The sequence below is a fragment of the Puntigrus tetrazona genome, unplaced genomic scaffold, assembly GCF_018831695.1.
Source record: "Puntigrus tetrazona isolate hp1 unplaced genomic scaffold, ASM1883169v1 S000000904, whole genome shotgun sequence".
NCBI lineage: Eukaryota > Metazoa > Chordata > Actinopteri > Cypriniformes > Cyprinidae > Puntigrus > Puntigrus tetrazona.
The window spans coordinates 376,990-386,965 of NW_025048504.1; the positions used below are offsets into that span (position 1 = coordinate 376,990).

General features: G+C 47.0%; 1 pseudogene; it reads left to right on the forward strand.

The window, feature by feature from the left end:
- The first annotated feature begins 3,993 nt into the window (after nt 1-3,993).
- On the forward strand, nt 3,994-5,680 carry LOC122335822 (annotated as a pseudogene).
- The last annotated feature ends 4,296 nt before the right edge of the window (nt 5,681-9,976 follow it).

Consider the following 9,976-nt stretch of genomic DNA (forward strand, 5'->3'; position numbering starts at 1 on the left):
GAGCAGAAATGCTGTTTTAGTGTTTCTGAGCAAATGAACTCAAAACAAGCCTATATGTGCTTTAAAGGGTGTTTCTCAGCGAGAGAAAGCTTTTTCATGCAGTTTCAAAGCAGAATGAGCCTTTTCAGTGCGTTTCTAGTTTTGGACACAAAAAGTCATTTTAGAGCTCAAAAAGCACAATTTGCTTAGTTCTTGACTTTTCATGAGCAGAAATGCTGTTTTAGTGTTTCTGAGCAAATGAACTCAAAACAAGCCTAGAAGTGCTTTAAAGGTTGTTTCTCAGCGAGAAAAGCTTTTCATGCAGTTTCAAAGCAGAATGAGCCTTTTCAGTGTGTTTCTAGTTTTGGACACAAAATTCAAAAAGCACAATTTGCTTAGTTTTTGACTTTTATGAGTAGAAATGCTTTTTTAGTGTTTCTGAGCAAATGAACTCAAAACAAGCCTAGAAGTGCTTTAAAGCGTTTCTCAGCGAGAAAAAGCTTTCATGCAGTTTCAAAGCAGAATGAGCCTTTTCAGTGTTTTTCTAGTTTTGGACAGAAAATGTCATTTTAGAGCTCAAAAAGCACAATTTGCTTAGTTCTTGACTTTTCATGAGCAGAAATGCTGTTTTACTGCTTCTGAGGAAATGAACTCAAAAAAAGCCTACAAGTGCTTAAAAGGCTGTTTCTCAGCGAGAGAAAGCTTTTTTTATGCAGTTTCAAAGCAGAATGAGCCTTTTCAGTGTTTTTCTAGTTTTGGACAGAAAATGTCATTTTAAAGCTCAAAAAGCACAATTTGCTTAGTTCTTGACTTTTCATGAGCAGAAATGCTGTTTTAGTGTTTCTGAGCAAATGAACTCAAAACAAGCCTAGAAGTGCTTAAAAAGGTTGTTTCTCAGCGAGAGAAAGCTTTTTCATGCAGTTTCAAAGCAGAATGAGCCTTTTCAGTGTTTTTCTAGTTTTGGACAGAAAATGTCATTTTAGAGCTCAAAAAGCACAATTTGCTTAGTTCTTGACTTTTTATGAGCAGAAATGCTGTTTTAGTGTTTCTGAGCAAATGAACTCAAAACAAGCCTAGAAGTGCTTTAAACGTTGTTTCTCAGCGAGAGAAAGCTTTTTCATGCAGTTTTAAAGCAGAAAGAGCCTTTTCAGTGTTTTTCTAGTTTTGGACACAAAATGTCATTTTAGAGCTCAAAAGCACAATTTGCTTAGTTCTTGACTTTTCATGAGCAGAAATGCTGTTTTAGTGTTTCTGAGCAAATGAACTCAAAACAAGCCTAGAAGTGCTTTAAAGGTTGTTTCTCAGCGAGAGAAAGCTTTTTCATGCAGTTTCAAAGCAGAATGAGCCTTTTCAGTGTTTTTCTAGTTTTGGACAGAAAATGTCATTTTAGAGCTCAAAAAGCACAATTTGCTTAGTTCTTGACTTTTCATGAGCAGAAATGCTGTTTTAGTGTTTCTGAGCAAATGAACTCAAAACAAGCCTAGAAGTGCTTTAAAGGTTGTTTCTCAGCGAGAAAAGCTTTTTCATGCAGTTTCAAAGCAGAATGAGCCTTTTCAGTGTTTTTCTAGTTTTGGACACAAAATGTCATTTTAGAGCTCAAAAAGCACAATTTGCTTAGTTCTTGACTTTTCATGAGTAGAAATGCAGTTTTAGTGTTTCTGAGCAAATGAACTCAAAACAAGCCTAGAAGTGCTTTAAACGTTGTTTCTCAGCGAGAAAGCTTTTTCATGCAGTTTCAAAGCAGAATGAGCCTTTTCAGTGCGTTTCTAGTTTTGGACACAAAAAAGTCATTTTAGAGTTCAAAAGCACAATTTGTTTAGTTCCTCTTCAGGAACTCGAGCTGCGTCTGGCGCTTTGGGAGCGCCTTCAGCGTGCGCCGTTCTGAACCACGTGTAAAGTCTGTCCAATGGAGGGAGCGGCGTCATGGGCGAGATGACGTCGCCGACCAGGAAGTATAAAGTGACGCTCTGCGATGCGGCACCAGCTTTCTGCGTTCAGTAAGCGCTACGTGTTATTGTTTGTCTATTTGCTGTCTGTTTGTCTAGCTTAAAAGAAATATTATGGCTGATGATCAGAGTGTAAAGAGAAAATCTAAAGCGAAACACGCTGGTGTTCCGTCGCGTTTCAAGCGGTGTGCTGATCCCTGCCCTCGTTATATCACGGGTGGGGACACACACAGCTTGTGCGTGGCGTGCCTGGGAGCGAGCACGCGGCGTCAGCCCTCGAGGGGACTGATTGTCCGCATTGTTTGCAGCTACCGCTGCGAACACTCCGCTCCCGGAGGTCTCTCTTTCACGAGGAGACTTCACCAGCGTCCCCAGGGTGCGGGACCGCTTCCGCCGAGGCGGGCGGCGAGCGCGCGCACGTCTGGGGATCGCAACTCGATCTGGCGGAGGAGATGGAGGCGGGCTCGTCCCTTTCTCCATCGGAGTCCGCCAGATCGGCGCTCAATCCCGTGGGTCGAAGCCCGTACTCCGGCTTCTTCGGCCACGGGGAGACGTCCACTCGCGCTCACTCTTCCTCCGAGGAGGTTGATGTTGGCGTGGTGGGCGATGCGCCATTGCACACGCCACAATATGAGGAGCTCTTAGAGGTGGTAACTCGTGCGGTTGCCAAATTAAACATCGATTGGCCCGCCCGAGCGAATCGCTGAGCCTCAGAAATCTAAATTGGATGAAAGGTTTCTGAGAGCGAAGCAGCCACCTCTGAGACGGAGCCTTCCATTCTTCCCAGACCTCCACAGTGAGCTGTCGAGGTCCTGGGGAAGGCCGTACTCGCTCGTGTTTTCTCCCCCACGCTGCTAGTCATTACGGTAATGTGGCGGGAGTCGCGGAGTGCGGCTATAAGGCGATGCCCCGGGTAGAGCAGTCTCTGGCTACCTATCTGTCCCCCGGTGCGGCATCGTCTTTGAAGGCTCCGACCTTACCATCAAGGCCGCTGAGAACAACGTCGGCTTTGATGGCTAAGAGAATCTGTGACAGCAGGATTGGCTGGGGCTTGCATGCACACTATGGCGGTGTTGCAGGCATACCAAGCCGACCTGCTGAAAGAGATTGATGAGGGAGAGGGGGTCAGGTCCGATGACATCGCAGAACTGCGTCGGACGGCTGACCTCTGCCTCCGCGTCACTAAGGAGACCGCCCGTGCTGTAGGGCGGTCTATGTCATCCCTTGTGGCGCGGAGAGGCATCTCTGGCTGACCCTGTCCGACATGAAAGAGCGGGACAGGGTCTGCCTGTTGAGACGCCCCTGCAGCCTTCTGGCCTGTTCGGCGACTCCGTTAATGAGGTCGTCGATAGGTACCAGGAGGCCCGTAAACAGGCGGCGGCGTTCAAGAGTTTCCTCCCGCGTCGATCTCAGGGGGCATCGGGGCGAGAGATGCCCCACCGCGTGCCAGCTCCTCATATAGGCATGTGCAAAAACAGAGCGTCGCCTCTCGTTCCCCCTAAAAAACAGCAGGGGCGAGAAGCGCGGCGCTCTGGGCGGGGGCTTCCGGTCCTAAAGACCTGAGGGCCTTTTTGGACAGGAAGTCCACGGCCAAGAAGCCCTGATATGAGTGGCTCAGGGCTTCTGAGGGCTGCCCCTCCTGGGGAGGATCAGTTTATGCCGGGTCAGACGGCACCCGTTCCTCCTCAGGGCCCTCAGGGAGTAACTCCGCTATCTCTGCCCTCGTGCCAGAGTGCGGAGGCTTCAGCACGTTTCCCCAGCCGGATTCACCCGAGGTGCGTCACGGCCGGGAAGCGCTTCCCCCTGCGGGGTCCGTTTACAGCTAGCCCGTTGTCTGCCTGCCGGTCAACCGTTTCAGGCCACCGGGTTACCTGTATCTCACACACCAGAGGTCAGCCTCGAGAGGCTGATTCCCTTAGTAGATTATTTAGCAGCGTGGAAACTTCTGCCAAATGTATCTCAATGGGTCATACTAACGATAGAGAAAGGCTATCGAATTCAGTTCGGTTTTCCACCACCGACATTCAGAAGTCACACCGACAGTAGTCGGCCCCAGCAGGCTCTGGTGATGGAACAGGAAGTAAGATCCCTGCTCAGGAAGGAGGCCATCGAGGTGGTCCCTCCTCATGCTGTGGAATCTGGGTTTTACAGCCGCTACTTCATTGTTCCAAAGAAGGACGGGGGGTTGCGTCCTATCCTAGATCTGAGGGTCTTGAACCGCTCAGTCAGCAGACTGAAGTTCAAAATGCTTACCATCAAGCATGTGGTGACTCAAATCAGATCCGAGGACTGGTTTGTCAACATAGATCTGAAAGACGCATACTTCCATATATCCATCCTTCCTCAACACAGGAAGTTTCTGAGGTTCGCTTTGGGGCGTAGCATACCAATATCGAGTACTTCCGTTCGGCCTAGCACTCTCACCCCGCACATTTACGAAGTGTATGGATGCAGCTCTGGCTCCACTGAGACTCCAGGGCATCCGCATACTCAATTATATCGACGATTGGTTGATATTAGCTCAATCAGAGCAGATGGCAGTTCAACATCGAGATGTTGTTCTGTCTCACATGGGGGAGCTGGGTTTGAGACTGAGCGCCAAGAAGAGTGTATTGCGTCCCGCTCAGAGGACCACATACCTAGGCGTGGTGTGGGATTCGACCACAATGTGGGCACGCTTGTCTCCTGCCCGTGTGCAGTCAATCCTCATGTCAGTCGAGAGAGTCAGGAAGGCCAGTCATTCACTGTCAAGCAGTATCAGAGACTGTTGGGCCTGATGGCAGCTGCGTCCAACGTGATACCCTTTGGCCTGCTGTACATGAGACCCCTACAGTGGTGGCTCAGGACCAAGGGGTTCTCCCGAGGGGAAACCCTCCGCAAAATCAAAGTGTCACGCCGTGCAGTTCGGGCCTTAGACTTGTGGAGGAAGCCTTGGTTCCTGAATCAGGGCCCAAGGTTAGGAGCTCTATGTCGCGGACCTCCCTGCGCGACAGATGCATCCCTAACCGGTTGGGGCGCAGTATTGAACAGGCGCCCGGCCCACGGTCTGTGGAGCGATCACCACCAGGGGTGGCATATCAATCTGCTAGAGATGTTAGCGGTATTTCGTGCTTTGAAGCACTTTCTCCCAGACCTGAGAGGTCACCATGTGTTGGTGCACACCGACAACACAGCGGTGGTCTCTTACATCAACCACCAGGGAGGTCTGCGTTCGCGCCCCTTGAACAAGCTGGCGCACCAGATCCTTGTGTGGTCCCAGGACAAAATCTGCTCGCTGAGAGCGATCTACATCCTGGGCATCTCAATGCGGGAGCCGACACCCTGTCGAGACAGGGGTTGAGGCCGGGAATGGATGCTTCACCCGGCGTGGTGAAGCAGATCTGGTCGAGATTTTACCAGGCAGAGGTGGACCTCTTTGCTTCTCGAGGAATGCACAATGTCCCCTCTGGTTCTCTCTAGTTCATCCAGCTCCCCTGGGACTGGATGCCATGTCTGAGCGTGGCCAAGGCGTCGCCTGTGCGCATTTCCCCGATTGCCCTGCTCCCGGGGTTCTGGCGAGAGTGCGCCAGGGCGGAGTCAGACTACTGTTGGTAGCCCCGTTCTGGCCGGGCCGAGTATGGTTTGCGGACCTCATCGGCCTAGTAGACGGTCATCCGTGGGAGATCCCCTGAGGCCGGATCTACTCTCTCAGGCGGGGAACAATAGTTCACCCTCGCCCGGAGTTGTTGAAGCTGTGGGTGTGGCCCCTGAGGGGCTCAACTCATAGCCTCTGGTCTTTCAGCTGAGGTTGTTGAGACCATCCTCCAATCCAGAGCTCCCTCTCACGAGGAGCGTGTATGCCAGGAGGTGGGAAATGTTCACTTCCTGGTGTGGAGATCGCCACTTAAACCCAGTTAACTGCCCAGTAGGTTCAGTGCTGGAGTTCCTTCAGGCGAGATTCTCCACCGGGTTATCCCACTCCACCCTAAAGGTCTACGTGGCAGCTATATCTGCATATCATGACCCTATTGGTGGCCACTCAGTGGGTAAACACCCATTAGTTACACGATTCCTCCACGGTGTGCTGAGGCTGAGACCTCCAGTGCGGACCAGAATTCCCCCCTGGGATTTGGTTGTGGTGTTAGAGGCTCTGTGTAAGGCACCCTTCGAGCCCCTCGAAGAGGTTCCCTACCGGTCTTATCTTTTAAGACAGCATTTCTCCTCGCCATCACCTCTCTGCGGAGGGTGGGAGATCTGCAGGCCCTCTCAGTGGCCCCTACTCACCTGGACTTTGCCCCAGGCATGTCCAAGGCTTTTTATACCCACGAGTGGGTTATACACCTAAAGTGCCCTCTGTTACACCACAGCCGATCGTACTGCAGGCCTTCTGTCCTCCCCCCTTCCAGGATCCAGACCAGCGGAAGTTCAACTGCATGTGTCCAGTGCGAGCACTGGACACTTATGTCTTGCAGGACTGCGTCTCTGAGGAGTCGGACCAATTACTTATTTGTTTTGGTCCGACAAATAGGGGAGTGGCGCTGCCGCTAAGCGGACTGTTAGCAGGTGGATAGTTGAGGCTATCCACCTGGCCTATGAAAGCCTCTGCACTCCCATGCCCTCTCGGGGTCAGAGCGCACTCTACAAGGGGTATGGCGGCCTCTAAGGCTTATCTTAGCGGTGTCCCCCTCGGGGACATCTGCAACGCTGCGGGGTGGTCCACGCCCTCCACTTTTGCCCGGTTTTACAACTTGGACATGAGGGCTGCTCCTGGCTCCTCTGTCCTTTCCTGATGGGTGGTCTGAGGACCCCTTTTCAGGCAGGGCCTTGGAATTATGGCGGCGTGGGCATCTCGTTCCCAAAGCGTTTGTGGCGCAGCTCGAGTTCCTGAAGAGGAACGTCTCAGGTTCTGAATGTAACCATGGTTCCTCTAGGGAACGAGGCGCTGCGTCCCGATGCCATACTTCCCGCACCCCTGCCGGCGCTTACTTCACTACGAGGCTGGTGCCGGCATCGCAGAGCGTCACTTTATACTTCCTGGTCGGCGACGTCATCTCGTCCATGACGTCGCTCCCCTCCATTGGACAGACTTTACACGTGGTTCAGAACGGCGCACGCTGAAGGCGTTCCCAAAGCGTTTGTGACGCGCCGTCTCGTTCCTAGAGGAACCATGGTTACATTCGTAACCTGAGACGTTTTTGACTTTTATGAGCAGAAATGCTGTTTTAGTGCTTCTGAGCAAATGAACTCAAAACAAGCCTAGAAGTGCTTTAAAGGTTGTTTCTCGAGAGAAAGCTTTTTCATGCAGTTTCAAAGCAGAATGAGCCTTTTCAGTGCGTTTCTAGTTTTGGACACAAAAAGTCATTTTAGAGCTCAAAAAGCACAATTTGCTTAGTTCTTGACTTTTTATGAGCAGAAATGCTGTTTTAGTGTTTCTGAGCAAATGAACTCAAAACAAGCCTAGAAGTGCTTTAAAGGTGTTTCTCAGCGAGAGAAAGCTTTTTCATGCAGTTTCAAAGCAGAATGAGCCTTTTCAGTGTTTTTCTAGTTTTGGACACAAAATGTCATTTTAGAGCTCAAAAGCACAATTTGCTTAGTTCTTGACTTTTCATGAGTAGAAATGCTGTTTTAGTGTTTCTGAGCAAATGAACTCAAAACAAGCCTAGAAGTGCTTAAAAGGCTGTTTCTCAGCGAGAGAAAGCTTTTTCATGCAGTTTCAAAGCAGAATGAGCCTTTTCAGTGCGTTTCTAGTTTTGGACACAAAATGTCATTTTAGAGCTCAAAAAGCACAATTTGCTTAGTTTTTGACTTCTTATGAGTAGAAATGCAGTTTTAGTGTTTCTGAGCAAATGAACTCAAAACAAGCCTAGAAGTGCTTTAAACGTTGTTTCTCAGCGAGAGAAAGCTTTTTCATGCAGTTTCAAAGCAGAATGAGCCTTTTCAGTGCGTTTCTAGTTTTGGACACAAAATGTCATTTTAGAGCTCAAGAAGCACAATTTGCTTAGTTCTTGACTTTTCATGAGTAGAAATGCAGTTTTAGTGTTTCTGAGCAAATGAACTCAAAACAAGCCTAGAAGTGCTTTAAACGTTGTTTCTCAGCGAGAGAAAGCTTTTTCATGCAGTTTCAAAGCAGAATGAGCCTTTTCAGTGTTTTCTAGTTTTGGACACAAAATGTCATTTTAGAGCTCAAAAAGCACAATTTGCTTAGTTCTTGACTTTTTATGAGTAGAAATGCTGTTTTAGTGTTTCTGAGCAAATGAACTCAAAACAAGCCTAGAAGTGCTTTAAAGGTTGCTTCTCAGCGAGAGAAAGCTTTTCATGCAGTTTCAAAGCAGAATGAGCCTTTGCAGTGTATTTCTAGTTTTGGACACAAAATGTCATTTTAGAGCTCAAAAAGCACAATTTGCTTAGTTCTTGACTTTTTATGAGTAGAAATGCAGTTTTAGTGTTTCTGAGCAAATGAACTCAAAACAAGCCTAGAAGTGCTTTAAACGTTGTTTCTCAGCGAGAGAAAGCTTTTTCATGCAGTTTCAAAGCAGAATGAGCCTTTTCAGTGCGTTTCTAGTTTTGGACACAAAAAGTCATTTTAGAGCTCAAAAAGCACAATTTGCTTAGTTCTTGACTTTTTATGAGCAGAAATGCTGTTTTAGTGTTTCTGAGCAAATGAACTCAAAACAAGCCTAGAAGTGCTTTAAACGTTGTTTCTCAGCGAGAGAAAGCTTTTTCATGCAGTTTCAAACCAGAATGAGCCTTTTCAGTGTGTTTCTAGTTCTGGTAACAAAATGTCATTTTAGAGCTCAAAAAGCACAATTTGCTTAGTTCTTGACTTTTCATGAGTAGAAATGCAGTTTTAGTGTTTCTGAGCAAATGAACTCAAAACAAGCCTAGAAGTGCTTTAAAGGTTGTTTCTCAGCGAGAGAAAGCTTTTTCATGCAGTTTCAAAGCAGAATGAGCCTTTTCAGTGCGTTTCTAGTTTTGGACACAAAAAGTCATTTTAGAGCTCAAAAAGCACAATTTGCTTAGTTCTTGACTTTTTATGAGCAGAAATGCTGTTTTAGTGTTTCTGAGCAAATGAACTCAAAACAAGCCTAGAAGTGCTTTAAAGGTTGTTTCTCAGCGAGAGAAAGCTTTTTCATGCAGTTTCAAAGCAGAATGAGCCTTTTCAGTGTTTTTCTAGTTTTGGACAGAAAATGTCATTTTAAATCTCAAAAAGCACAATTTGCTTAGTTCTTGACTTTTCATGAGCAGAAATGCTGTTTTAGTGTTTCTGAGCAAATGAACTCAAAACAAGCCTATATATGCTTTAAAGGGTGTTTCTCAGCGAGAGAAAGCTTTTTCATGCAGTTTCAAACCAGAATGAGCCTTTTCAGTGTGTTTCTAGTTCTGGTAACAAAATGTCATTTTAGAGCTCAAAAAGCACAATTTGCTTAGTTCTTGACTTTTCATGAGTAGAAATGCAGTTTTAGTGTTTCTGAGCAAATGAACTCAAAACAAGCCTAGAAGTGCTTTAAACGTTGTTTCTCAGCGAGAGAAAGCTTTTTCATGCAGTTTCAAAGCAGAATGAGCCTTTTCAGTGTTTTCTAGTTTTGGACACAAAAAGTCATTTTAGAGCTCAAAAAGCACAATTTGCTTAGTTCTTGACTTTTTATGAGCAGAAATGCTGTTTTAGTGTTTCTGAGCAAATGAACTCAAAACAAGCCTAGAAGTGCTTTAAAGGGTGTTTCTCAGCGAGAGAAAGCTTTTTCATGCAGTTTCAAAGCAGAATGAGCCTTTTCAGTGTTTTTCTAGTTTTGGACACAAAATGTCATTTTAGAGCTCAAAAGCACAATTTGCTTAGTTCTTGACTTTTCATGAGTAGAAATGCAGTTTTAGTGTTTCTGAGCAAATGAACTCAAAACAAGCCTAGAAGTGCTTTAAAGGTTGTTTCTCAGCGAGAGAAAGCTTTTTCATGCAGTTTCAAAGCAGAATGAGCCTTTTCAGTGTTTTCTAGTTTTGGACACAAAAAGTCATTTTAGAGCTCAAAAGCACAAATTTGCTTAGTTCTTGACTTTTTATGAGCAGAAATGCTGTTTTAG